Below are 27,317 nucleotides of genomic sequence, written 5' to 3' on the forward strand. Positions count from 1 at the left end.
TCAGTTATTGGAGGGTTGTGGGGGACACAGTCTAAGGGAGGTCCCTACAGTCCAGACCCAGAAGAATGGGTAGATTTTCCCTGTAAAGAGGGCAGTGAAGGCGTGGAGGGGGGCCATGGTGTCAGCATCATAGAAGCACACAACCCCTCCTTCATAGTCCAGATACACTCTGATCTTGCCAGGGCTCTGCGGCAGGTCCAGCAGGCTCCATTCTGCAGTGACTTCCCGGTACTGGCCCTGGAGAGCTGGATGGCCCACGTGCCTTGCTTGGGGCTGAAATTGAACCATCCCTTCCTGCTGACAGACTCTCTGGTGACACCCAGATCCCAGCCCTCTGTGCCGGCCACCTCCACGTCCCAGTAATGCGTCCCCAACTCATAGCCATCGGAGCCCAGCAGGCACAAGTAAATGTCGAATCTCCCTGGGTTGTTGGCCAGAGCCAGTTTTGTCTTTGTGGCTGTCACACTTCTCCGGTCCTTGGAAAGGGCCAGACTGGGATGAGCTGTATCTGCGTCCAGAGTGACATCCTCTGTGGAGAGAGACAACCCAGCAGGCGAGAGCCTGAGCTTATAGCTAGGAGGAGAAAATGCTATTGTAGTTGCTCAGGCAAGAGCTCCTCCGTTCTGCTTTCTCAAGCTATGGGAAATACTAAAGGGCAGAGGGCCCTGGGCAGAGATTCTCAATCAAAAATTTAAAATGTACAGTCAGAGACTTGGGAAAGGACTGGTATCCCCAGATCTCAGAGTGTGAGAGGTAGGAGGGGGCAGCTACAGTGTATAAAGGGAACAGGGCAGCAGAGGGTGGGGCTTGGGAAGGGGCAGCTAAACTGCATAATGGGCACTAGGGGCAGCAGAGGGGGAGAGGTGGGGAAGGGGCAGCTATACTGTATAATGGGCACTGGGGGCAGCAGAGGGGGAGGGGAGGGGAGACTATACTGTATAATGGGCACTAGCGGAAGCAGAGGGTGGGGTGGGGAAGGAGTGGATATACTGCATAATGGGCACTAGGGGCAGCAGAGGGGGAGGAGTGAGGACGGGGCTGCTATACTGTATAATGGGCACTGGGGGCAGCAGTGGGTGAAGGATGGGAAAGGGCATCTGTACTGCGTAATGGGCACCAGGGCAGCAGACGGTGAGGGGCGGGGAAGGGGCAGCTATACTGTATAATAGGCACTGGGTGTAGCAGAAGGTGGGGATGTGGAAGGGGCGGCTATACTGTATATATATACTGTATAATGGGCACTGGGGGCAGCAGAGGGTGAGGGGTGGGGAAGGGGCGGCTATACTGTATAATGGGCACTGGGGGTAGCAGTGGGTGAGGGATGGGAAAGGGCGTCTATACTGCGTAATGGGCACTGGGGGCAGCAGTGGGTGACGGATGGGAAAGGGCGTCTATACTGCATAATGGGCACCAGGGCAGCAGAGGGTGAGGGGCGGGGAAAGGGCGTCTATACTGTGTAATGGGCACCAGGGCAGCAGAGGGTGAGGGGCGGGGAAGGGGCAGCTATACTGTATAATGGGCACTGGGCGCAGCAGAAGGTGGGGGTGTGGAAGGGGCGGCTATACTTTATATATATACTGTATAATGGGCACTGGGGGCAGCAGTGGGTGAGGGATGGGAAAGGGCTTCTAGACTGTGTAATGAGCACCAGGGCAGCAGAGGGTGAGGGGTGGGAAGGGGCAGCTATACTGTATAATGGGCACTAAAGGATAGCAAAGGCCAGTGGGAACCTTCCATTTCCCAGGCGTGGATGGGAGGATGCGGTACCTCAAAGTGTGGCTAACTGGTGTGTAACGTCCCATGAAGGTAAGCTGGCACCCACAGGGGTCTGGTTCTTTGATGCCCTGGGAACCACGCAGGAGCAGTTACCTTTTTCTCTGTAGACCTTCATCTTGGGATAACCCGGCAAGGAGTCGGAGCCCATGAGGATGGCAAGGATGTGAGCAGCCAAAGGAGAATATGGGATCTGCTGTGACCAACCAGGGGGAAAGCTGTTGTCCAGAGTGGATCCTTCTAGGACGGGCTGGGCAAACTACAGCCCGCAGGCCGGATCCAGCCCGTCAGGGCTTTGGATGCGGCCCGTGGGATTGCCACCCCCGTGGTGCTGCGGGCCCCACGCCTGCGGCTCCTGGAGGAGCAGGGGCAGAGGGGTCTGTGCACTGCCCTCACCTGCAGGCACCGTCCCCCGCAGCTCCCATTGGCCAGGAACAGGAACCACAGCCAATGGGAGCTTTGGGGGAGGTACCCGCAGGCAAGGACAGTGCACAGAACCCTGTGCCCCTACTCCCTCAGGGGCCATAGGGATGTGGTGCTGGCAGCTTCTGGAAGCAGCACGGCGTGGGGACAGGGCAGACAGGGAGTCTGTCTTAGCCCTGCTGCGTGCCACTGCCACCCCGGAGCTGCTCCAGGTAAGCGGCGCTGGGCCGGAGCCCGCACCCCAAACCCCTCCTGTACCCTGCACCCCAACCCCCTGCCACACCCCTCCTGCACCCCAACCGCCTGCCCTGAGCCCCCTCCCACACTCTGCACCCCTCCTATGCCCCAACCCCTTGCTCTGAGCCCCTTTCTGCACACCGCACCCCCTCCCACACCCTACACTCCCTCCTGCACTCCAACCCCCTGCCCAGCCCTACATTCATGGCCCCGCATACAATTTCCCCACCCAGATGCCCTCCGGCCAAAAAGTTTGCCCACCCTTGTTCTAGGAGAATCTCTGCTCTGGAAAAAGAGTCTGCCAGAGATAACTTCCAATCTCTGTCCCTCCACCGCAAATGGGATTGTCCTTTCTACTGTACTTATAGGCATGTCTCTGAGCCACTCCACCCCCATTGCTGGACTATCTGAGCCCCCTTAGCCAACTTTAAATAATTCCCACAACCCTCCTACAAGAAGAGGGACCACTAACCCCATTTTATGGAGGAGAAACTGAGGCATAGACAGACTAGCTATGATAACACAGGAGACCTGACTCCCAGCCCCTCTGTTCTAACCTGCTTGGCCCCACTCCCTTTCCCAAACCAGGGATGAACTCAGGAGTCCTGGTTCCCAGCTCCCCTGCTCTAACCACTCGGCCACACTCCCCTCCCCAAACTAGGGATGGACTCCAGGAGTCCTGCTTCCCAGTCTAGTACCCTATCCACTGACCCACAAGGTTCCCCCCTACAAATCGCTGATAACCCCGATTGATATTGGCTGGCATTGTGCCTGCTTGTTACATCTGAAAGGCCCCAGCACTTGCCTCCTTCCTTCCTACCTGTTCAGGCCCAGCTGCCATCTGCCTCTCCTGGCCCATACTGATTCTCTGAGGGCTGTTTATCAAATCCCCATCATGTTCCCAGCCCTTGAAGCGTCTGCCAAGATGAGGCTGGATGCCTGGCCGAGCCCTCAGCAGTGCTGGGCAGTTGGAATATGGTTTGGGGCTGCGGACCAGGCAATTTCCCACCTTGCTAGGTTCAGTTCTCTTCCCCCCAAGGGGACTCCTGGTTGCCTGGAAAATAACTCAAAGGGCAACAGAACAAGGAGGGTGGACTTTCTTCCCAGTCACAGGTCACCTCTAATCGGCTCGCTTGGGACATGGCAACCCTGCCAGGAGAGAGCTAATCCACTGTGTTGAGATAACGAGCCAGGTGAGCAGAATGCAGCCCCAGAAAGGCACACAAGCCGGGGACTCCTGGGTTCTATCCCTGGCTGAGCTCTGGGAGGGGAGTAGGGGTCTAGTGGGTTAGAGCGTGGGGGGCTGGGAGCCAGGACTCCTGGGTTCTACCCCTGGCTCTAGGAGGGAGTGGGATCTAGTTGGTTAGAGCAGGGGGTGGGGCAGGGGCTGGGAATCAGGGCTCCTGGGTTTTGGTCACAGATGGATGGGTTTTGGTCACAGTGCTTCTCTGGTTCCCATTACTGTGATATCTGAACATCTCACATGCATTGGTGAGTTCACCCTCACCACCCCCTCTGAGGCAGGGAGCGATAGTTACCCCCAAGGTACAGAGGGCACAGAGACTTCAGGGACTTTGCTTCAGGTGACATGGGCAGTTTTGGACAGAGAGTCACTATGCTGGAAAATAGTTACGTGGGGCCAGCGGAAGCTACGCTGTATAAACGGAAGGGAACCAGCCCCAGTGACTCCAATGGGGTTACTCCTGATTTACACAGGGGTGAACAAGCTAAGAATCAGGTCGGTATGTTTATTACTGTATTACCTTGAACCATTCAGTTACTTTGTCCTTGGCAACAAATAATACATTTTTACAGAGCAGAAATTACTGGGCCAGATCATCAATTGATGTAAACTGGCATTAATTCCAGTGGAGCAACACTGATTTACACCTGCTGAGGATCTGGCCTAATCGACAGAAACGGAGCTCTGGTAAACTTACATCAGCTTGGGAGTCTGGCACCATGACTCCAGCCCATTGACTCCAACTCGGGATCTGGCCCATTGACTCCAATAGACACCAGCTGGGGAAATAGACACTGACTCCATGGGCACCCACAGAAAAAAATTAGTGGGTGCTGAGCACTCACTGGCAGCCTGCTCCCACCTCGCCCCCAGCACCCCCCACCTGCCAGCAGCCCTGCTGATCAACTCCTCCCCTTCCCTCCCAGCGCCTCCAGCCCACTGCGATCAGCTGTTTCATGGCATGCAGGAGGCTCTGGGAGGAAGTGGGAGGAGTGGGGATGGGGTGCGCTCGGGGGGGGTGGAACTGGGTGAGTAGAGGCGGGAAAGAGGCAGGGTGGGAAGAGGCAGGACGAGGGTACGGGTTTGGGGGAAGGGGAAGGGTCGGGGCGGGACCCGGGGCGAAGCGGGGGGTTGAGCAACCCCCATGCCTGGAGAAAGCCAGCATCTATGGCTAGGGATCTGGCCCCATTGACTCCAATGGAGCTACAGCCCATTGACACCAGCAGGGGATCTGGCCCCATTGATGCCAGCTGGGGATCTTGCCCAATGTCCGTAATCGCTAGCCCTGCCTGGAGGAGCTAGGCAGGAAATGTCAAATTGGGCCTATTGGAAAAGACTCCGTGAACAGAGACGCAAAGAACGTGAGCAGCAGAGGGCTCTGGGGCAGTGACGCCCGTCACCACTACTGTCAGGGTCTAACAGAGCCCCAGTGCCCAGACTGAGGGGCCAGCTGGAGTGAGGAGATCACTGGCCTGGTGGAAAGGGCACTTGGCTGGGACCCTGGAGATGTGGGTCCGTTCCTGGCTCTGCCAGAGACATCTGGGTGACACACTGTATCACTCTTACCTCCTCCACCCTTGTAAGAACATAAGAACAGCCACACTGGGTCAGACCAAAGGTCCATCTAGCCCCAGTATCCTGTTTTCCAACCGTGGCCAATGCCAGGTGCCCCAGAGGGAATGAACACAACAGGTAATCCGCAAGTGATCCATCTCCTGTCGCTCATTCCCAGCTTCTGGCAAAGAGAGGCTATGGACACCAGCCCTGCCCATCCATGAATTTATCTAGTTCTTTTCTGAACCCTGTTATAGTCTTGGCCTTCACAACATCCTCTGGCAAAGAGTTCCACAGGTTAACTGTGTGTTGTGTGAAGAAATACTTCCTTGTGTTTGTTTTAAACCAACTGCCAATTTACCTGTGAAGTGGGGTAACTACTTTTTCTTTCCACCCTCATTCAACGTGATCTATGATGCTGCTGGCCTGAGCTGAATGAGGTCCCGCAGATAGGATGGGCGGAAAGGGGGGTAGGAATAGACAGGCTGTTTGATGCAGGTCTGTGTGTAACTCAGCCCTAGATGTTCTGCCCATGAGTTACACCAGCAGGGCCTGACAGTTGCTGGGTTTACTGTGGGAGGGTAATGCAGGCATGGGGCTAGCCCAAGGGCTGGTTTCTAGCTGTGGACTCATGCCTATAAGATCAGGGAAATCCCTCCCACTGTGAACATACCTGCACATGTTCATGTCTGTGAGCTATTAGTGTGGAACCACATCAGGGCTTCCGTCACTGCACAAAGCTCTTCTCTCTGCTAGTTGCTCAGGCCTGTGTGGCCTCACCCCGTGGCTGGGCTCTCAGCTGCTGACACAATGCAGATAATAGAAAACAGCACCACGAGTCTTGCTGCTGGGAATGGTCCAACCAAACCCTTTTCCCACCAGAAAACGGGAGTTCATCCAAACCATCATTTGGGGAGGCAGAGAAATGTTTTTTTCAGCTAGGTTCCTCAGTGGGGAATTTCAATCCAATGCATTTTTCATTTTGTCTTGAACTGAAATTTTCATTTAGGTTTCTGGACTATTTGGAAATTTCAGAGTTTGGTTTTTTTTCTTCCCTATTGTTTCACAGAATTCATAGATTCATAGAAGGTTAGGGTTGGAAGGGACCTCAGGAGGTCATCTAGTCCAACCCCCTGCTTGAAGCAGGACCAATCCCCAATTTTTGCCCCAGATCCCTAAATGGCCCCCTCAAGGATTGAACTCACAACCCTGGGTTTAGCAGGCCAATGCTCAAACCACTGAGCTATCCCTCCCCCCCTCTCTTGCCACTGAATGCAAGGAACAAATGGCATCCATGGAGCTTTCTTTGTTTCTATTTAGATTGTTAGCTCTGTGGGACAGGAACTGTCTTTTTGTTCTGTGTTTGGCCAGCACCTTGTACAGTGGGGTCCTAGCCCATGGTTGGGGTTCCCAGGCACTACCCCAAAGACATAAATAATAACATAATATCTAGAAAATTGGTTTTTTTCATTTTTCCATTCTGTAACTTTTCAAAACTTCTCCAGCTTTGGAAAAATGACAGGGAAAAAAAAAAGAGAAAGAAAAACTGGTAGTCTGACCAGTCTCTGGGGATCTCACCCCCTGGGAACCAGGCATCTGTACCTCACATAGCTTGGTGTCTGACCCTTGCTGATGATCTGGATTGGGGGGGATGGTACAGCAGCACTCAACAGAACTTGTTTCCAAAGTTCTATTTCATTAAAAGCAGGTTTATTTCCATTCCTGCAGTATGAAAACAGCCTTCCCGTGAGGTTTCATAGTAAGTAAACACAGCCATCTGCCCATTTATGGCATGACATGCATTGAAACAGGGCTGTCCTGCAATCCGGATAGTTGCGTCTGATCCTATGATGCATCAGCAGGTTTGCATGTGCAGAGATCTGGCTGGGAGAGGCTCAGGGACACAGCCTAAGGGAGGTCCCTACAGACCAGACCCAGAGGAACTGACAGCTCTTCCCTGTAAGGGAGGCAGTGAATGCATGGATGGGAACCATGAGGTTCAGTGTCATAGAAGCACATGGTCCCCACTTCATAGTCCAGTTACACTCTGATCTTGCCAGGTCTCTGGGGCGTGTCTAGCTGGCTCCACTACACGTTGATTGCCCTCTACTGGCCCATGGAGAACTGGATGGCCCAAGTGCCTTGCCTGGAACTGAAACTGGACCAGCCCTTCCTGCTGGCAGACTCCCTGGTAACTTCCAGAGCCAGCCCCTTGCACCTGCCACCTCCACCTCACACTAACGTCTCCCTGACAGGTAGCTGTCCAAGCCCAGTACGCAGGAGTAAATGTCCAATGTCCCCGAGCGGTTGGGCTGGGGTGAGCTGTGTCTGGCTCCAGGGTCACGTCCTCTAGAGACAGCTGGACAGAGGGACAAATGAAAGGAGATCACAGGCCTGAGGGAGGCAGTTTGTTAATTTCAAAGGCAGAAATTGTTCTGTCTGGAGAATTACGCAGTGAATCTCCCTTGATTTAAAGGGTGGGGGGGAATGTGAATGCCAATAACAGGTCCTGAAGCACCTGATGTGTTTGACAGATTCCTCTTAGCGCATGCAGAGGAGGCTGATTATCAGACTGGGTTACAGAAGTTTGAGGTGGGTGGCACTCCCCAAAAAAATGAACCAGAGGAGAGAGAATCTTTTAATCTAAGCATTCAAAAAGAAGGTGAAACTATAGAAGAGCTTGTGGCTGATCTGAGGCTGACCAGGCAATCTTGTAATTTTGAGGGGGCTACATGAGCAGCGCGTGAACCGGAGTGCTGGGTGGGTGGGCCCAACCTTGGAGCACTGGACTGCCCCAGTGCTGGGGGTCCAGAGCACCAGACCCAGCCGCCCTGAGCCCCAGGCTGCTGGCCAGGCTGTCCTAGCCCCAGCCCCAGCCCCAGCCTCTGCCTCTCCCCACTTTGGGGAAGAGGCGCTTGGGAAGAGAGGGAAGCAGGAGGGGGCTTCGGGGTGGAGCGTGGGTGGGGCCATGCCTGGTCATTTGGGGAGGCTCAGCCTCCCCTGACCTGCAATACCCACTGCCCATGGGGGGCTAACAGAGTTCCTGATCAGAGAACCAGATCATGACTGGGATCTAAGACAAAAAACTCAGAGCGACAGTACGGGAACACCCAGCATAAATCCGTCTCAAGGCCATTACGATTTGTCAAACAACAGAAAGGAGGCAGAGCAGAATGAAGCTTATGGAGGGTGGAGTGTGCTCTGACACTGTGGATGTGACAGAGAATCCAAAACACTACAGGAAAAGAGACCATAAGCAGAGAGAGACATGTGGAGCTCAAAGTCAGAGTCCAGAAGACCGGCACGTGGAGCTGCACGTGCTGTGACAACCAGAACAAGCCAAGACACTGCCCAGCCTATGGGAAATGAGGCAAGAACGGCAATAGATTACATCGGTTTACAAAACGTTGCAAGCAGCAGTAGCATGTGCACAGCGTGGCTAGAGAGGACGGCCGCGGTACCACTAGTGCAGAGGAATTCTTCAGAGGAGCAGTGAACCGCGTTGCAGCAGAAGACGACGGGACTGTCACCCTGAAAACAAATGGGACATTTGTTCATTGTAAGTTCAGTGCAGGTGCACGAGCCACTATGGTCCCAGGAACAGTGATATGCACTGACAGAAAAGGCCCCGGGCAGTAGAAGAAAAACGAGTACAACTCAGGGTTTACCGAGCTGAGCTTACCCCCACTAAGAGAGCATGCAAACTAGATGTATGCATAAGTGCCGACTCCGTGGGTGCTCTGGGGATGGAGCACGTACAGGAAAAAAATAGTGAGTGCGCAGCACCCACCAGCCACAGCTGATTGGAGATGTTGCCAAACAGCTGTTTGGCAGCTCGGGGAAAGACTTGTGGAAGGACGGAAAGCAATGAGTGGCAGGCAGGCAGGGGCCTCCTAGGAGGGGGCGGAGCGGGGCTGGGAAGAGGCAGGGTGAGGGTGGGGCCTCGGGGCAGGGGGTGGAATGGGGGCGGGGACTTGGGGGAAGAATGGAATGGGGGCAGGGCCTCAGGGCAGAGCAGGCATGGAGCACCCCTGGGAAAAAGTAAAACTCAGCTCCTATGGCTGTATGGGTAAAAAGCAAACTGTAAAGGATCCAATTAGTAACAGTGCTGGGGAAAAGAGTGTGCACTCTTAAGTTAGAACAGTGATTCTCACCCTATTTACCATTGTGGGCCGCATCCAGTACTACTCGTATGGCCCTGAGGATATTACATGGGCCGTAGCTCTGTGATGATTGGGCCGCAAGTGGCCCGTGGGCTGGCATTGAGAACCATTGGGTTAGGAGCATGGCAAGCCCTGAGGGTTCTCACTGGAGGGGCAGGGGACTAAAACAATTGAGGAAGAGTTTGAGGACATCTTCCAGGGGATATGGTACACAATAAAGCTGAAAGAGCCCAACCACCCTCCAAGTCACATTCCTGGAAAAATTCCCGTCACCCTAAGGCAAAGGCTAAGCTTGTTGCTCTGGGAAACATAGATCAAATAGAAGAACCAGGAGTGTGTACACATAGAATCATAGACTCATAGGATTGGAAGGAACCTCGAGAGGTCATCTAGTCCAGTTCCTGGCACTCATGGCAGGACTAATCACATACTGGTGACTGTAGGCAAGACAGAACCCTTGGCTTATGCAGGATTAAATCAATTAAATCAATACTAAAAAGGGAACTTTTCCTACTATCTACAAAGCGGAGACGTCTTTGTGGAGGTGAATGATGCCAGATATTTTTATACACCAGATGTGACAGCAGGGTTCTGCCAGGTGGCAGACCTGATGTCTGTGCACATCCAGCACTCTTTCTGGGAGACAGACTGCGCAGATTGGGCTGTGCTCAGCACCCACAACGTTTCACTGGAAAATGCAACACATTTTGGATGGTGTAGAGGGTACCAAGGTTTACATAGGTGACATTTTGAGCCGTAGAAGAACATGACCAGAAGTTCCAAACCAATGGTGGATTAATGGGGCCCATGCCCAGGGGCCCTGGCCAATTTGAGGGCCTCCACAGGAATGCTGGAACCTGGGTAGAAGTGGGGGGCAGCCACGCTGGAACTGTAGCCTTGCTCCTTGTTCCTCCTCTTTCCCTCGGCCAGAGAAGGAGGCTTTGCTTGTAGCCTGTAGGTGTAAAAAGTTCCAGGTCCTTATTTATTGGAGGCCTGTGATATCTGAAAGTGACCACAACCCACTTACTGCCTGCGATGGCACAGAGAGAAGCCCCACACCAGCAAAGAAGGGGTTAAAGGGAGTCTCTGGGCCCAGCTAGCCCCTTCCCGCTGCACCGGTAGCCAATGCCAAGCCTGGAGGGAGAATAAAAGGTGAGAATGTGGCTCAGTTCAGGGCTGAGCTTTGCTAAATCTATAGAGATGGATCCAAAGATGACATCACGGGTCGAGTGGGAACAGCCGTCTGCGTCCTTAGCCTTGGAATCCAGAAATCTAAACCGAATCCTGTGACCGTTCCGACGGCTGATCTAATCAGGATATTGTTGGCACTAAGCTGGGTAAGAGATGTGCAACTAGCCGGCATGGGTGACTGGTGAAGCTTCCCCTGGGGGAGGCTAGCTCTCTGTCCCACCTCTTCTGCTCGCAGCCAAGTTCACATCCACCTCCACCCTGTTCCTGCTCCACCCCAGGCCCTGCCCCTCCTCGGCTCTCTCCCCACTCGGCCCCTCTCCGCCGCCGCTCACCGCGTTCCTCCTCTCCTCCCCCCTCCCCCGCGAGGCCCCCCCCACCTGCTGGGACAAACGAGCAGCGGGTGGGGGCGTGTCTCGCGGGTGCAGGGGGCTGGAGGACAGGAGGGACTTGGCCAGCGGTGGGAGATGGGGGCCTTGGAGAAGGGGCGGAGTGGGGAGGGGAAGAGGCAGAACGCAGGTGGGGCCACCATGGCCCAGGTCTCCAGCGGCAGGTCTGCAGCAGCTGTGCCAGGGAAGGCTTAGCATCCTCTGGACTATTATACCTGCCGCCTATGCTGACCAGTGCTGTAATTTTATCTGATTCCTTGTCAGGCAAAATGACAATTGGAACAGGGACTTCGGAAAGCAGAAATAACATCATAAATGAAATAACCTTCCTCACTCCGGAAACAATGCAGGCAGCTGTCTGTATAACAAACAACATGGATTCCGCCATGTATTGGAATACCCAGAAATGAGATGACTGACAAAGCAATAAAACATGCTCTAAAAAATGAGGAGGTGGAGATTAAAATACCCTTAAATAGGCTGGAATTTGAAAGTCATGAAGGAGCTTGCAAAGGAGTGACAAGAACAACGGACTAAGGAACCAAAAGGACGAAGGTTCTATGACGTATGCTCCAAAATCCAAGATAATACTACACTCTGCAGTCAGGAAAGGAAAAGTGAAGTACTCATTTTAAGCGTTAACAGGTCATTGTACCTTAAATGATAAGTTACAGTTATTAAAAAAGATATAAAGGCGGGCTGGGTAAAGTGTGCAAAACCAAAGACATTATTGATCATGGTCTGTGGCAGAGTGGGCAATATTCTATGGAAATAAAGTTTCTTTATGAAAAATGAAGTCTGCTTTGGATCAGAGATTTGTCCCCAAAGGGTCTGGTGAGAATCAGGTTAACATACATGCGGGTTTTCCTGTACAAAGCCTCTTTTTTGAGCCTCCTTCCTCTGTCCAGGTGGATTTTTCAAATAACAGGCAACCTCCAGGGGTTTTGCAGAACAGACAAGCCAGCTGCTCAGAAATTAGTCTGCTTCCTGATTGGTCCATTCCCCTGCAAGCAACAGCTGCCAGATCCCACCCACCTAGGCTTAGGTTCCCAGCCCTGGGGAGGGAGTCCCGCTGTGAGGCGCTGATTGACGACTGGCATTTCATCCTGAGCTTGCACCAGCTGCCCTGCCACCGTGACAGGGAGTGGCACAGCCCACCTCCAGTGAGTACCCCTGCTACAGATACCCCCTCCAGCTCACACACAGACACACACACCCCAGCAGTGTCCTCTTTTTTGGGAACTTGAACTATGGTAACCCTATGTGAGAATGCCAAGGAAATGGAATTGTGCAAAGAAAGCCTGGCTGAGTTTTCTTAAGGCTACTAGACTGTGCAAAAGGAGATAGATTAAAAAGCACATCTAGCAGACAATGAAGGAAGTAGCGGCCATAGACAAAAGGTGACATAGTTCAGGGCTGGCTGGCAAGGAAGGGAGACAGAGCTCTGCCTCTCTGCAGGAAGCGTGGAGAAACAGGCCTGATGTAGTAGGGCAGCCGCTGGAGGAGAAGCACTCAGCCCTCAGGAGACGGCGTTGCTCCTCTAAGAAACTGTTAGGAGACTGGGGACAACCCAGTAGTCAGTTAACTTTAGTTTTTTGCTTGGGAACAGTTAGGCACTAAGCCCCTTCAGTGCCCTAAAAGGAATGGATGCAGGGGACAGAGGCTTCCTCCTCCCCACACCCCATGGAGATACAGTAGAATCTCAGAGTTATGAACCCCAGAGTTACGAACTGACTGGTCAACCACACACACCTCAGTTGCAACCAGAACCACACAATCAGGCAGCAGCAGAAACCAAAACATAAAAAAGCAAATACAGAACAGTACTGTGTTAAATGTAAACTACTACAAAAATGAAGGGAAAGCAGCATTTTTCTTCTGTGGAAAGTTTCAAAGCTGTATTAAGCCAATGTTCAGTTGTAAACTTTTGAAAGAACCATAACGTTTTGTTCAGAGTTATGAACAACCTCCATTTCCAAGGTGTTCCAAATTCCGAGGTTCTACTGTAACCGCAGCAGGGTCAGGATGCTGGGAAAGTCCATAAGGGGGCACTATGCCATGACCCTGCGCTTGCCAAAGGGGCCTATATCTGAGGGCAGGTCTACACTACGGCAGGGATTGACGCTCGAGATCGATCCATCGGCGGTCAATTTAATGGGTCTAGTAAAGACCTGCCAAATCGACAGCAGATCACTCTCCAGTCGAACCCTATATTCTACCCCCAACAATAAGTCGAGGGGAGAAACTCTCCTGTTGACCCCCCATGGTGTAGACTCCGTGGTAACTTGACTTAAGGTACATCGACTCCAGGATTGTTATTCACATAGTTGGAGTTGCGTAGCGTAGGTCGACTTACTGCGGTAGTGTAGACATAGCTTCAGTTCCCACATGTCTGTGCTAATTTCGATGGAAGAAATGGGGCCAGAGAGTCCAAGGTGTTAGCGTGACCCTGTCACTGTCCAACATGAAACAGTTCAACACGGGCTGGGACTCCGAGGGCTGAGACCTCGGCCTGCTTAGTCCCATGGCAACAACCACTCTTAAAAATCAGTGTAACCTTTTGTTAAAGAGACAGAAAAAGAAGGGGAAATGGTCCAGCCTTTGAAATGTAAACTATTAAGGGAGATTTTTGTTGTAACAACATCCCTTTCCCTTTCGCTGAAGAGAGTTCTGGCCGTTTGACAATCCTTCAGCTGGTATTACAGAGGGTATTAAATTGTCCATTTGCAGGAATAGACAAAAGCTGAGCTGAGATGGGCTGAAGCTGTTGTTGCTAGAATCTGCTCCTGCTTCCTTTAAGACAAAACAAGACAAACACATTCAAGACATGAAAGGAAAGAACAGCCAAGAGAGAAAATGCAGCTTCTGTCTCAAGCGTTAACTCGCACTCACAAACTCACTGTTGGAGAAACACAGGCCCAGCACATGATGCCATCAGCCACTCCGAGACCTTGTAACAGCATTGGGCTGGTTTAGGGCATTGCTTTTAGATGCTTTTCTGATCATGGGCTCACAACAGTATTGCAAAATATTCAGCCTTGGGCAGCTAAGCCAGACTCTCATTAAACAGAAGGCAAAAGAAGAGGAAGAGGACAGAGAAATAATAAGGAGGGAAGGAAAAGGACACACGGTGGGCTGGGGGACAGCAAAGACCCAAGTCTCATGTCCCAGCTGCTCTTCAGGATTTAGTCAAAGCCAGTGGAGGTGGTAGTGTTGTCTGAGTCAGTCTGGCTGGGACCACACTCAGGATCAGGACGGTGCAGGCCCCACGGTGTAATGGTAGATCCCGGGCTCCCAGGAGACGGTGGGGGTGGCAGACATGTTGGTAGGCCTGACTCTTTCCAGTCAACTCAGCTTCTGCCATTGTGAATCCCCACCAAAGACTCTTTTTCAGGACTCCAAAAGAGAATGATGGGGGAACAGCCCCTCCCCTCATTATTTTGTCCACCAATTAAGCCAAATTTCCAACAAGCCAGTTTTGCTCCATTCCTTTCTGATTCCATTCTCCTCTTGTTTACCAGTCATGCTCTCAGCACACTCCTTGGGTGGTACTGGTTGGCCAGTGTGTTTGGACTAATTCAGTCTGCCTTTAATTTTCCCTGCCTTTCATAAATAATTGTATGTAGTTGGCTGCGTTGGACATCTGTTACCTTGGACAACTTAACACCGTGTGTGCAGTGCCCAGCCTGACGGGGCTCTGATCTCAGTCACTGTGTATGTGCAGTGCCTGGCACAATGGGACCCTGATCTCCGTCACTGTGTGTCTGTGGAGCGCCCAGGGCAACGGGACTCTGATCTCCGTCACTGTGTGTCTGTGGAGCGCCCAGGGCGACGGGACTCTGATCTCCGTCACTGTGTGTCTGTACAGCGCCCAGGGCGACGGGACTCTGATCTCCGTCACTGTGTGTCTGTACAGCGCCCAGGGGGAACGGGACTCTGATCTCCGTCACTGTGTGTCTGTACAGCGCCCAGGGGGAACGGGACTCTGATCTCCGTCACTGTGTGTCTGTACAGCGCCCAGGGGGAACGGGACTCTGATCTCCATACCTGTGTGTCTGTGGAGCGCCCAGGGCAACGGGACTCTGATCTCCGTCACTGTGTGTCTGTACAGCGCCCAGGGGGAACGGGACTCTGATCTCCGTCACTGTGTGTCTGTGCAGCACCCAGGGTGATGAGACTCTGATCTCCGTCACTGTGTGTCCGTGCAGTGCCTGGTGTGATGGGACTCTGATCTCAGTGTAAGCAGTGTCAGGATGAGCTCCACCCTGACTTCTGGTGGTGAGGTGTGGCAAGTTGTGGGGAAGAACTTCAGGGGCCGATCTCATTTGCATAGGCACACCCACCCCGCCTAGAATGAGCCCATAGCTGCCCAAATGGTCACTTTGGCTGCTGTGGGATCCCCAGTGTCTCTGTTATTGGGGCAGGAAGAATAAATTGTTATTACCCTGATTATGGGAACTGTGCTTGGAACTGTACTTGGCCTTTTGTTATGATGGAGGGACTCACTATCAACTAAGTAGCACTCGCTAGGCAAGTGTTATGGGTTCCAAAACTGTGTGACTTGAGAGAGGTTGGGGACAAGTATTAATACTTGGTGGCATGGGCCCCTTGGTGAGGGCCTTACATGCTAATTGCACTTCTTCCTCTCTCCACTGTAGAATATCAGAGCTAATTTTGATTTCATTAGAAGTCTAGTTACAGGCTGCTGAGCTCACTTTGGGCTAATAGTGCACCAGCACTGAGGCTCCCCTACTACAAGCTGAATTCACCAAAGAACTGAACTGACTAAAGCTGAAATCACTGAGTGTTGTGTTAAGTAGTGGGGGAGCCTGAAGGATATCTTGTGGAGCAGTTTGTGGGATGGCTGGAGTGCCTTGTGGACAGGCTGGTGGAGCAGTTCATAGGACGGCAGGAGCTGCTGGTGGGACTTGGAGCAGTTCGTGGGACGGCGGGAGCTGTATGTGGTCCGCAGAGTGGAGCAGAGCGAAGCAGTTTGTTCATTTTCAAACAGATTTAAAAAACTATGCTACGATTGTAAAGCCTCTGAATGATCTTACCAGGGGACATAGAATCATAGAATCATAGAATATCAGGGTTGGAAGGGACCCCAGAAGGTCATCTAGTCCAACCCCCTGCTCGAAGCAGGACCAATTCCCAGTTAAATCATCACAGCCAGGGCTTTGTCAAGCCTGACCTTAAAAACCTCTAAGGAAGGAGATTCTACCACCTCCCTAGGTAACGCATTCCAGTGTTTCACCACCCTCTTAGTGAAAAAGTTTTTCCTAATATCCAATCTAAACCTCCCCCACTGCAACTTGAGACCATTACTCCTCGTTCTGTCATCTGCTACCATTGAGAACAGTCTAGAGCCATCCTCTTTGGAACCCCCTTTCAGGGAGTTGAAAGCAGCTATCAAATCCCCCCTCATTCTTCTCTTCTGCAGGCTAAACAATCCCAGCTCCCTCAGCCTCTCCTCATAAGTCATGTGTTCTAGACCCCTAATCATTTTTGTTGCCCTTCGCTGGACTCTCTCCAATTTATCCATATCCTTCTTGTAGTGTGGGACCCAAAACTGGACACAGTACTCCAGATGAGGCCTCACCAATGTCGAATAGAGGGGAATGATCACATCCCTCGATCTGCTCGCTATGCCCCTACTTATACATCCCAAAATGCCATTGGCCTTCTTGGCAACAAGGGCACACTGCTGACTCAACATCATAACATCATAACATCAGTCCAGCAAGAACAAATCTAAGACCAAGAATAAGGGGAGATCCCCAAAGTCTCCTGTGCAGAGACACTATGGCCCCTTTGAACCATTTGGGCCACGGTGGGGTGAGAGATGTGAAAGGACTTTTCAAGAAATCATTACTTGCCTAATTCATGCTCCAGTCCTAGTTTTTGCTGACCCAAGCAAACCATTTATCCTGCATACTGATACCAGTTTGGAGGGTCTGGGAGCAGTCCTGTACCAGGAACTGGAAGGCAAACGTAAACCTGTAGCCTTTGCCAGCTGAGGACTGTCTGATAGTGAAACTCGCTATCCCACCCACAAGCTGGAATTCTTGGCCTTGAAATGGGCCATCACTGAGAAATTTCAAGACTACTTGTATGGTGCTCAGTTCCAGGTGTGGACAGACAACAATCCACTGACTTATGTGTTAACAAGTGCTAAGCTGGATGCAGAGATGGGTGGCCGCCTTGGCTAGCTATGAGTTCAGCATTCAGTACTGATCAGGGAGAAGCAATGTAGATGCAGATGCATTGTCCAGGCATCCACAGGCTCCAGAAGTTGCTGTGATACCCACAGATGGAGTGAGAGCTATTTGCAGTGTGAGTCGCTGAGAGCCAGAGGCCCATGAGAGCCTTCAGGGATGTGTTGCAGAAACTTTGGGCCTGCCCCCTGAATGCATGCCTTGTGCTTCAGTGAACTATATTGCATTGGACCAATCTCCTTTGCCCATGCTCAATGCGGCTGACTGGCAAGAAGCCCAGCGGCAAGATATTGACATTCGTGATACGCTACTTGCCAAAAGGGAGGGGCGAAGCTCAGCTGCGGTTGTCCCACCTAACCCGGAGGGTAAACTACTATTGAGAGAATGGACCAAACTAAAACTGATTCAGGGAGTGCTACACCGAATGACCACCGACCCTTTACAAAAACAACGAGCACAACTAGTACTGCCAAAAAAGTACAGAGCCCTGGCCATGAGGGCCCTGCATGATGACTTCGGGCATTTAGGGATGGAGAGGACCCTGGAACTTATTCGTAGTAGGTTCTATTGGCCCCGAATGGCTGAAGATGTTCGCAGGAAATGTGAGACTTGCGCTCGATGTGTTCAAAGGAAAACTCTGCCCACGAGGGCTGCATATCTCAAGAACATCACCAGCAACAAACCTTTGGAATTGGTATGCATTGATTTCTTGTCTGTAGAGGTAGACAAGAGGAAAGCTGGGAACATTCTAGTAGTGACTGACCATTTTACATTGTATGCACAGGCATATCCCACATGTGATCAGAGGGCCACCACCGTCGGTCGAGTATTGTGGGACAAATATTTCTCAGTCTATGGATTCCCGGCTCGGATACACTTTGATCAGGGGCGGGATTTTGAGAGTCACCTTCTGAAGGAGGTGCTGAAGATAGCAGGAATTAAAAAGTCTAAGACAACGCCTTATCACCCCCAAGGTGATCCTCAGCCAGAGAGGTTCAACCGAACCCTATTAGATATGTTGGAAACTTTGCAACCAGAGCAGAAGGCAACCTGGAGCCAGCATGTCACATTTCTGGTGCATGCCTACAATGCCACAAAGAACGATGCTATGGGAGTCACCCCATATCTCTTGATGTTTAGGCGAGAACCAAGATTACCCATAGATTTGTGCTTTGGTGTATCAGAGGATGGAGATAGCTATGAAACTCATCAGCAATATGTATCCCAACTAAGAGAAAAGCTGCGGGATGCTTATCACTTAGCTACCGCTGCGGCTCGGAAGAACGCAGACCGCAACAAACATCGATAAGATGCTAGAGTGTGTTCGCAGGAGCTCCAGCCGGGGGACAGAGTCCTGCTACGAAATTTGGGTATTGCTGGCAAACACAAGATAGCTGACAGATGGAAGGCAATACCTTACCTGGTGATGGAAAAGTTGGGAGATCTGCCGGTCTACAAGATCAAACCTGAAGACGGTCCAGGGCAAATAAAGACGGTGCATAGAAACCTTTTGCTCCCTGTGGGGGTATTGGTAAGCACCCCTTATGAGATGGGCCACGACAGGGCAGCCGGGCAGAACAGAGGTGCTAGACCAAAGCCGCCATCCAACACAGACAGTGGGCCCCGTGCAGCTAACTTACCCCTATTCTGCACCTCTGAGAGTGAGTCTGAGGAGGAAGACACAACCCTAGTGTAGCCTGAGATGGAGACAAGATTTCAGTCTCGATCAGCTGAATCAAACGAGAGTTTTCCCTCTTCCGCCCTAAACCCCATGGCGGAAATATTTAGGCCCCTTTCTGATACCCCGGTGCTGCTGATGAGACCCCCCTGTGATGACACACACAGGTTATTGGACAATGGGGACAGACAGGTAGAGGATGTCCTGGGCACCTTGGACCCTCCAGCATTAGAACTAGGAGTGCAGGGGCCTACGCCAGTAGCCGAGGGACCCTCAAAGGAAGCCTCTCCATCCGTCACTCAAGAGGATGTTCCCCCTACCTCGGCAACAGAGATTCTCAATAGACGAGACAGGGCGATAAGACCACTAAAACGGTTAACTTATGATGCACCTGGGGTGACTAGTGAGGAGCCAATACATTTAGCACACAGGCTTGTGGAAGCTGAAGTGGGCTTCCTGAGGCCCTTTGGAGGAAACCAATGAGTTGGTATAAAGGGAGTGTGATTTGTCGGGACGACAAATTCTCGGCTGGGGGGAGGATGTAAGCAGTGTCAGGATGAGCTCCACCCTGACATCTGGTGGTGAGGTGTGACAAGTTGTGGAAAAGAACTTCAGGGGCCGATCTCATTTGCATAGGCACACCCACCCCGCCTAGAATGAGGCCATAGCTGCCCAAATGGTCACTTTGGTTGCTGTGGGATCCCCAGTGTCTCTGTTATTGGGGCAGGAAGAATAAATTGTTATTACCCTGATTATGGGAACTGTGCTTGGAACTGTACTTGGCCTTTTGTTATGATGGAGGGACTCACTATCAACTAAGTAGCACTCGCTAGGCAAGTGTTATGGGTTCCAAAACTGTGTGACTTGAGAGAGGCTGGGGAAAAGTATTAATACTTGGTGGCATGGTTCCCTTGGTGAGGGCCTTACATGTTAATTGCACTTCTTCCTCTCTCCACTGTAGAATATCAGAGCTAATTTTGATTTCATTAGAAGTCTAGTTACAGGCTGCTGAGCTCACTTTGGGCTAATAGTGCACCGGCACTGAGGCTCCCCTATTACAAGCTGAATTCACCAAAGAGCTGAACTGACTAAGAGCTGAAATCACTGAGTGTTGTGTTAAGTCGTGGGGTAGCCTAAAGATATATTGTGGAGCAGTTTGTGGGATGGCTGGAGTGCCTTGTGGACAGGCTGGTGGAGCAGTTCATAGGACGGTGGGAGCTGCTGGTGGGATGTGGAGCAGTTCGTGGGATGGCGGGAGCTGCATGTGGGCCGCAGAGCGGAGCTGAGCGAAGCAGTTTGTGGGGTGCATGGCGGAGCGGAGCGATGGGAGCTGTGGGGCAGCCAGCTTCAGATCATGTAAGGTGCCTCTTACCTCCGCCATCTCCACCCAGGTTGGGAGGTAAAGCTCTGTAGATAAACTTTTGAACTCTGGCTGCCCTGACCAGGGACAGAGACTTTTGGGTCATTGGACTTTTGGGCCTTTGGGTGATTTGGGGTTGCTGGACTCAAGAACAAAAGGGAAGGGCATGCCCCAATTTGCTTGGGGTGGGTTTTTTGCTCATGGGTTGTGTTATGAATCCTGTTGGTGGTGTTTCCCCAACATAATGCCACATTGTTTCTCTCTGTTATTAAAAGGCTTTTTGCTACACTCAGACTATGTGCTTGCGAGAGGGGAAGTATTGCCTCCTGGAGGTGCCCGGTGGGGGTGGTATATATTTGTCCCAGGTCACTGGGTGGGGGCTCGAGACGGTTTGCATTGTGTTATTGGAATGGATTCCCTAGATATTGAACCCGGCCCTTGTTGCTGCCAACTCTGACGGGCGGAAGGGTTACATCAGTCTCTGTGTGTCTGTGCAGTATCTGACATTACAGGGCCCTGATCTTGGTTGGGCCACGTAAGGGTATCTGTAATACATATAATGAAAATAATGCTAGCTGGGGGAGCAGAGCAGGTGTTTTGCTTTATAACAATTAATACCCACGTAGGGCTGTAATTTCCTTTCCCCTGTATTGAAGGATCCATCACTTCTTTGTGGTTAAATTGGAGGATTTCCTTTTTGCTCTTTGAACCCTCCATAAGTAGCAGGCAGGCAAGAAGAGGAGGCAAACACAAACTGACAGGAACAAGAAGAGGCCAACCTTCCAAGAGGAGACTGGGGGGAAAATTCATCTGCAAAAGGAAGAAAGAAGAGATGTCATCTTAGGCTTCTGCAACATGCAAAGGCAAATGAACAAACAAAATAATTGGACATGGGCCCTGTTTTGGCTCCTTCATGATGCATGAAAAGGCCCTCAGTGGGCTATTTTCTTAATGTTGTTTATTTTCTCCCATTTTGTTTTTAAACCCCAGAAATATTGAATTCTGGTTTTCCCCACTGGAGCTCTCTTTGGAGAACCCAGGGATGTGGGCTGAGAGTTTTGGCAATTCTTGAATAATAGGGTGCTTAACAAAGAGGGGTTTTGCTTGGGCATTTGAGTCCTAGAACTAAATAAAGATGACATTTTCAATATGGTCTAGTGAATATAATTGTATTTCATTTTTTCATTTCAGTGGCGCCTAAAGGCCCCAAGTAATATCAGGGCTCCGTCATGCCGGGTGCTGCACAGACACACAGTAACCAAGATCAGAGCCCCATAGCTCTGAGTGCTGCACAGACACACACGGTGACTGAGATCGGGGCCCCCTTGCGCTGGGCGCTGCACAGATAGACGGTGACCGAGATCAAGGCCCCATAGCTCTGAGTGCTGCACAGACACACACGGTGACTGAGATCAGGGTCCCCTTGTGCCAGGCGCTGCACAGACACCTGGTGACTGAGATCAGGGCCCTGTCGTGCTGAGCACTGCACAGACACACAGTGACTGAGATCGGGTCCCCTTGTGCCAGGCGCTGCACAGACACCTGGTGACTGAGATCAGGGCCCTGTCGTGCTGAGCACTGCACAGACACACAGTGACTGAGATCAGGACCCCCTCGGACTGCACAGACACACAGTGACCAAGATCAGGGCCGCGTCATGCCGGGTACTGCACAAACACGCAATAAGAGACAATCACTGCCCCAACAGTCTATCAGTGCCAATCTGGACCCACGTCTGTGTCCTGGTTCCATTAGCAGCTCACTGGAGATAAGAATGGCTGAGACTTTCTCTGGGCCGGGTGAGCCGGGTCTGATGGCGCAGATCAGCGTTGGGTCTGAGTGCTCAGTCACTACCACGTAGCTGGAGACATCAAAGAGGCCCCGGTTTCTCGAGATTTTTTCCTCATTAGATGGGGTCAGTCTCTCCCTGTGGCCATTTCTCCAGAGCACCTTCGGCTTTGGGTACCACCCCACAGAGAGACACATCACATTCATCTGCTTGCCGTCATATCCACCCACGTGGAGGAGGGGATCCAAGCCGGCACCTGGGGGAATGAAATTGATGTGAATTCTCCCTTGATTTTATGCTATCCTCATTCCCAATCCCCTTATGGACTGCGCCGTGGAGTGGGGTTCTGAGAGCTGGGGCTCTTTACTCCAGCAGACACAGGGAGAGGGCGAGCCGATGGCTGGGCACTGGAGCTGAGACATCCACACTGGAAATAGGGGGCACATATCTGCCATTGCAGGGCGTCCTCTATGGAAGGAGGCTCTGTTGGGCTGCTGTGGAGCCCACATCCCTCGGGGTCCTTATATGCAGCCTGGACGTCTTTGTCCCACAGGCTCTGGTCTAGCTCAGCCAGGAGAGCTGGGCTGGACGGAGGAGTCATTGGGGGAGGTTTTCTGGCCTGTGACTGCAGCAGGCTGCATGGGATGGTGTCCCCTGGGCCATCCCCCCGTCCCCAGAGCCGCGTAGGCTGAATCTGGCCTCTCCCCACCCCGGGATCACTCACTCATCACACGGAGCTCCAGTGTGGCATTGCCAACGGTGCTGTTGGACTGGAAGTCACAGAGGTAGTGCCCTTCGTCCCGCAGGGCGAGGTTCCGGATCCGAAGGGCCAGGCTGCCACTCTGGATCCTGTCCTGCAGGAGCTCCGTCCTGCCCCGGTACCTCTCACCCTGCACCTCACTCCCGTCCGGCAGGTACACGTGGACATCCTGGCCTAGCTGGGGCTGGCTCCATTCCACCTGCATAGCCTGGGCGCTGAGCGCTGGGGAGAGGTGGCAGGTAAGCAGCACCATGCCCCCCAGTGGGGCGGAGAGGGGGCTGGTAGGAACAAGCACCTGGAACCTCACTGGGGAAAGGGCCAGAGAGACAGCTTACAAGCCTGGGGTCAGAGGGGAGCGGCGGGGAAGTGGCTTCACCTCTCACACAGCCCAGTCCCCAGCCCCACCACCCAGTTCGGAGACCCCAGCAGATCCCAGAGATAGGGGCTCAGGGAGAGCTGTGAGCGAGGGAGGTGGAGGGAAGGGTGGAGGCATGTTTATAGGGATGAATGAATGGAGGGAAGGGTGTGTATGGGGATGGATGGATGAATGGGGGAGATGGATGGAAGAGGTGTACATTGATGGATTGGGGAAAGGACAGATGTATGGAGGAGGAGTGTATATGGAGAAGGATGGAGGGGTGTGGGGATAGATGATGGATGCATGGAGGGGAGTATGTATGGGGATGCCTGGATGTAATGAATGGATGGAGGGTTGTGTATTGGGATGGAAGAAAGGATGTGGGGGGCTGGATGGAAGAAAGGATGGGACGGATGGAGGGGTGTATATGGGAATGGACAGATGGACGTGCGGGATGGATGGATGAAGGAGTGTGTCACGTGTTACTGTGCGTATGAGTGATTGCTAGATCCTGCGCTCTGACCCCCGAGCCCGGTGCATTACCAGGGCAGTCACCCCAGACTGTCCCCGCCATACGTGAGAGCCAGCTGGGGCCCTGTGACCACCCAGCACTGTTAAGGACAAAGCCTCCTTACCGGTCGCTGCAGCCTGAATGTGCAGGAGCAGGACAGCTGAGAGCAGGGCAGCACTGCAGTGTGGGCGACAGGCTCCCAGCATCTGGCAGGGTGGCTCTCCCTGGCCTCAGGGCTGGACAGGAGCTGATGAACTATGGAGAAGCCAAGGAGACAAGGGATAAGAAGGGAAATAGCTGCTCATCCAATGACTCCCTCCCTTCAACCATGGGTGGAGTAGGGGCACCTGTGGACTGAGCCCTTGTGGGGAAAGACCCAGGAGGTGCAGATGCTGGGTTTGTAAGTCTTCTGGTGGGGCCCATGGGTGAGGGGCAGAGCCCCCAGTGGGGTGGACGGGGCAGAGCCCCTATACTTGGGTGTTTGGGTGGGTGAAGCCCCCCAGATTTCATAAAAAATTGAAAATAATCTCATTGAAAGCATTGTTTTTAACCACCAACATGTAATATTGTCAGTAAACCCACTACCCAAAGTGAACAGCTCATGCCAAGGTGGGCAGCTGTTTATAATTTTCTACCAACAGGGAAATTCCATCTGAGACTCTTTTAACCAAAACATTTTCTTCAAAATATTATTTTTTCCTCCTGCAAAAACATGCGTTTCTGAAATCAAATCTGGTCCAATCCTTCTCTCGACACCATCCCATTAAGAACAAGGCAACACATCAATGTTTGGCAAAGACACACGCCTCTTGGAAGAACTCTCTTAGCAGATCAGAGATCAGCAGCTTTTACTGGAGCAAATGCAGGACTCTTGGTTCCCTTTTGTTGACATGTGATTTCAGCTGGGAATGCCAGCTCCCCAAGGCCCTCCCCCCCTCCCCCAGCAGTGTAGAAATGCTGAAATTCTGGAAGAGAGCCAAGAAAAAAGTTTGCTGGGGATGTTTCTCCACGTCTCGACGCTGAGATGATTTTCCCCTTCGTGGTCAGGCGTTTGGGTCATTTGTTTAGTTTTTTTAAGTTACTTCTATTAACTCCCCTGCTACCTGCTGTTTGCGGTGCTGCTGGAGCTGTGTCGGCCCCAGGGTGTCAGAGAGGCAGGGTGGGTGAGTTAATATATTTTATTGGACTAACCTCTGCTGGGGAGAGAAAGAACAGATACAAGGGTTGCTCGTCTCTTTCACCAACAGAAGTTGGTCCAATAAAATATATTATCTCACCCGCCCTGCCTGTTTGCTGTCCACTGACAGTCTGGGAATATTTCCTCCAAATCAACAGACATTTTTCCTCCCTGCTTGTGTTGGAAAAGTGACAGGGCATGAAGCGAAATGGCATGCCAGCTCAGAAGCATTTAACAGCCTGCACTTGGCCTGCCAGCAGCAGGTGTATGGCTGCCGGCTGGCTGCGCTAAGGGGATGCCTCCATGATGTTTCTAAACCATCGAATTCTCAAGGCAAGACCCGAAACAGGACCCTGGACTCCACAGTCGCTCAGTCCCCTAAGCAAGGAGGATGCAGTGGAAATTATCTTCTCTTTTAGCAAGTGAAAATTAAACCGTCTGGGCTCGGACGAACACCACATTATTTCCATTTGTACAAGCACAGCCTTCCCCTTACAAACGCATGCTAAGCAGCGGTGTTTTCTTTAAAGCCGACAGATGCCATTACCAACAGCTGGAGACAGGGCCGGCCTCAGGGAAAATGGTACCCTGGGCAAACTTGCATTTTGATGTCCCTGGCCCCCATGGGCATGATGTCCCCCCATTGCCCTGGTCCCCCATGGGCTCCCCAGGCTCCCCACCCTCCCTTCCCCAACCCCTGTACTGTGCAACCTTCACCACTAATCCCTGCACTTCCCTCCTGAGCCCCTAACTCCTGCACTGTGCATTCCCCCTCACCCCGACCCCTGCACTCCCCTCCTGTGCCCCTAATCCCTGCACCCCCTTCACTCCTACCCCCTGCACCTTCCTCCTGTGCCCCTAACCCCTGCACTGTGCCCCCTTCACCCCAAACCCTGCACCTCTATCTTGTGCCCCTAACTCCTTCGCTGCGCCCCCTTCACTCTTACTCCCTGCACTCCCCTCCTGAGGCCCTAACCCCTGCATCCACCTCCTGCACCCACATGGGGAAACTGTCCTACCTGGATGCACAAAGCAGCTGGCATTGCTGCTCGCTCTCCCACTGGACTGCTGCTCCTCTGCCCCATGCACCCCCTGGGCTGTGTAAGGAGAGGGCAGGAGAGCAGCAGCTGCTGATGTAGTAGTAGAATTTTATGTTTGTATTTTATATCATTTAGAATGAAGGATAAAGAATAATAATATAGTATGTATTAAATGTATTAGTGTATGATTTGATCATATTCTGCCAGCCACCCTTTCTGAATAGCAGAAAGAAATGGTGTAATGGGCCATCAGCCAGAATCTGTGTCTGGACTGATTTCAAGGCAGTGACAGATCCTTTGAGGGTCACCAATTTGTTGTAGGTTTAGCATTTTAAATAAGAAAAGGAATGTCATGATCGTTCCTTTTTTTTTTTTTTTTTTTGCACTGCAATTTGATGTTCCTGTTCAAAATGTTCTGTGTAAATTAATTTTGTGTGTGAATGAGGAATGTGTGGGTTAAGAGATAAGTGTGAAGGCCATTGCTGAACCAGATGGTCTAGGGAGGAGCCGGAGACAGATGCAAGGGTGCCAGGAGGCTGCAACACGCCCCTATTGAAGCATTGGAGGGCAGATTGACAACTCTAAAGATGAGACAGGCACCTATCAATGGGGACAAGATAGCTGTGATCAAAACCAGCATGGGATAACTCCCTGAGGAACATGATGTAAAGAATGTGAAGGACAATTTAAGAAAACAAGCACTCGTCAAACAACAATTGATTACAGCATGATGGTGCAAAACTCATTGGCCCCAGTGAAGGAAAATCACTATATAAACAGGGTGCCTTGCCGTGAAACTTTGGGTTCGTCCTGCCAAGACTTCCCCTGAGCACCGTGTCGTGACCAACGGAACCGGGCTCCTCCCCACTTCTGATCAACCTAGCTGGCCACTAGGTTGATCCAGACTCTGGACTGGTAACTATAACATTGACTGGTGGGACAGTGTGTGTGTGTTTGTGTGTGTGGTGTGACTGAATGCATATGCTAATTATTGTATCTTCAATAAAGACGGCGTATTGCCTTTTGCCTGAAAAAAGATCCCATGTGCTTCTTATCAGCATAACATTTTTGGTGGAGAATTTCAAAAGGGGGAAGACATGCACTGTGATTGTTGAAAATACTGCCAAATATTGCTAAAAGGTATACCGTACATATAAAGTGATCAGTCATTCAGGTGTGCACACCCCTGGTCATAGAAGTGCTGGGCAATAGGGGGAGGATTAGAATCCTCACTCTGACCCATCTGTCGGGGATAACTATACGGATAAGATATATAAAACTGTCCAGGTATATACACCCCCGGTTGTAGAGGCGCTGGACCATAAGGGGGAGGATTAGAGTCCTCGCTCCTACCCATATGTCAGGGAAAAATTGCATAGGTGAATATACTCTCAGCCGTAGCAGGATCGAGCCCAAAAGGTAGGGGGCTTAGCATTTCCCCCTCCTGCTCTGTCAG

The 27,317-nt window shown here is 51.8% G+C and overlaps 1 pseudogene; it reads right to left on the bottom strand.

The window, feature by feature from the left end:
- On the bottom strand, nucleotides 1-23,850 carry LOC144275018 (butyrophilin subfamily 1 member A1-like; annotated as a pseudogene).
- Between the last annotated feature and the right edge of the window lie 3,467 nt (nucleotides 23,851-27,317).

This window comes from Eretmochelys imbricata, chromosome 14 (assembly GCF_965152235.1).
Source record: "Eretmochelys imbricata isolate rEreImb1 chromosome 14, rEreImb1.hap1, whole genome shotgun sequence".
Classification (NCBI taxonomy): Eukaryota; Metazoa; Chordata; order Testudines; family Cheloniidae; genus Eretmochelys; species Eretmochelys imbricata.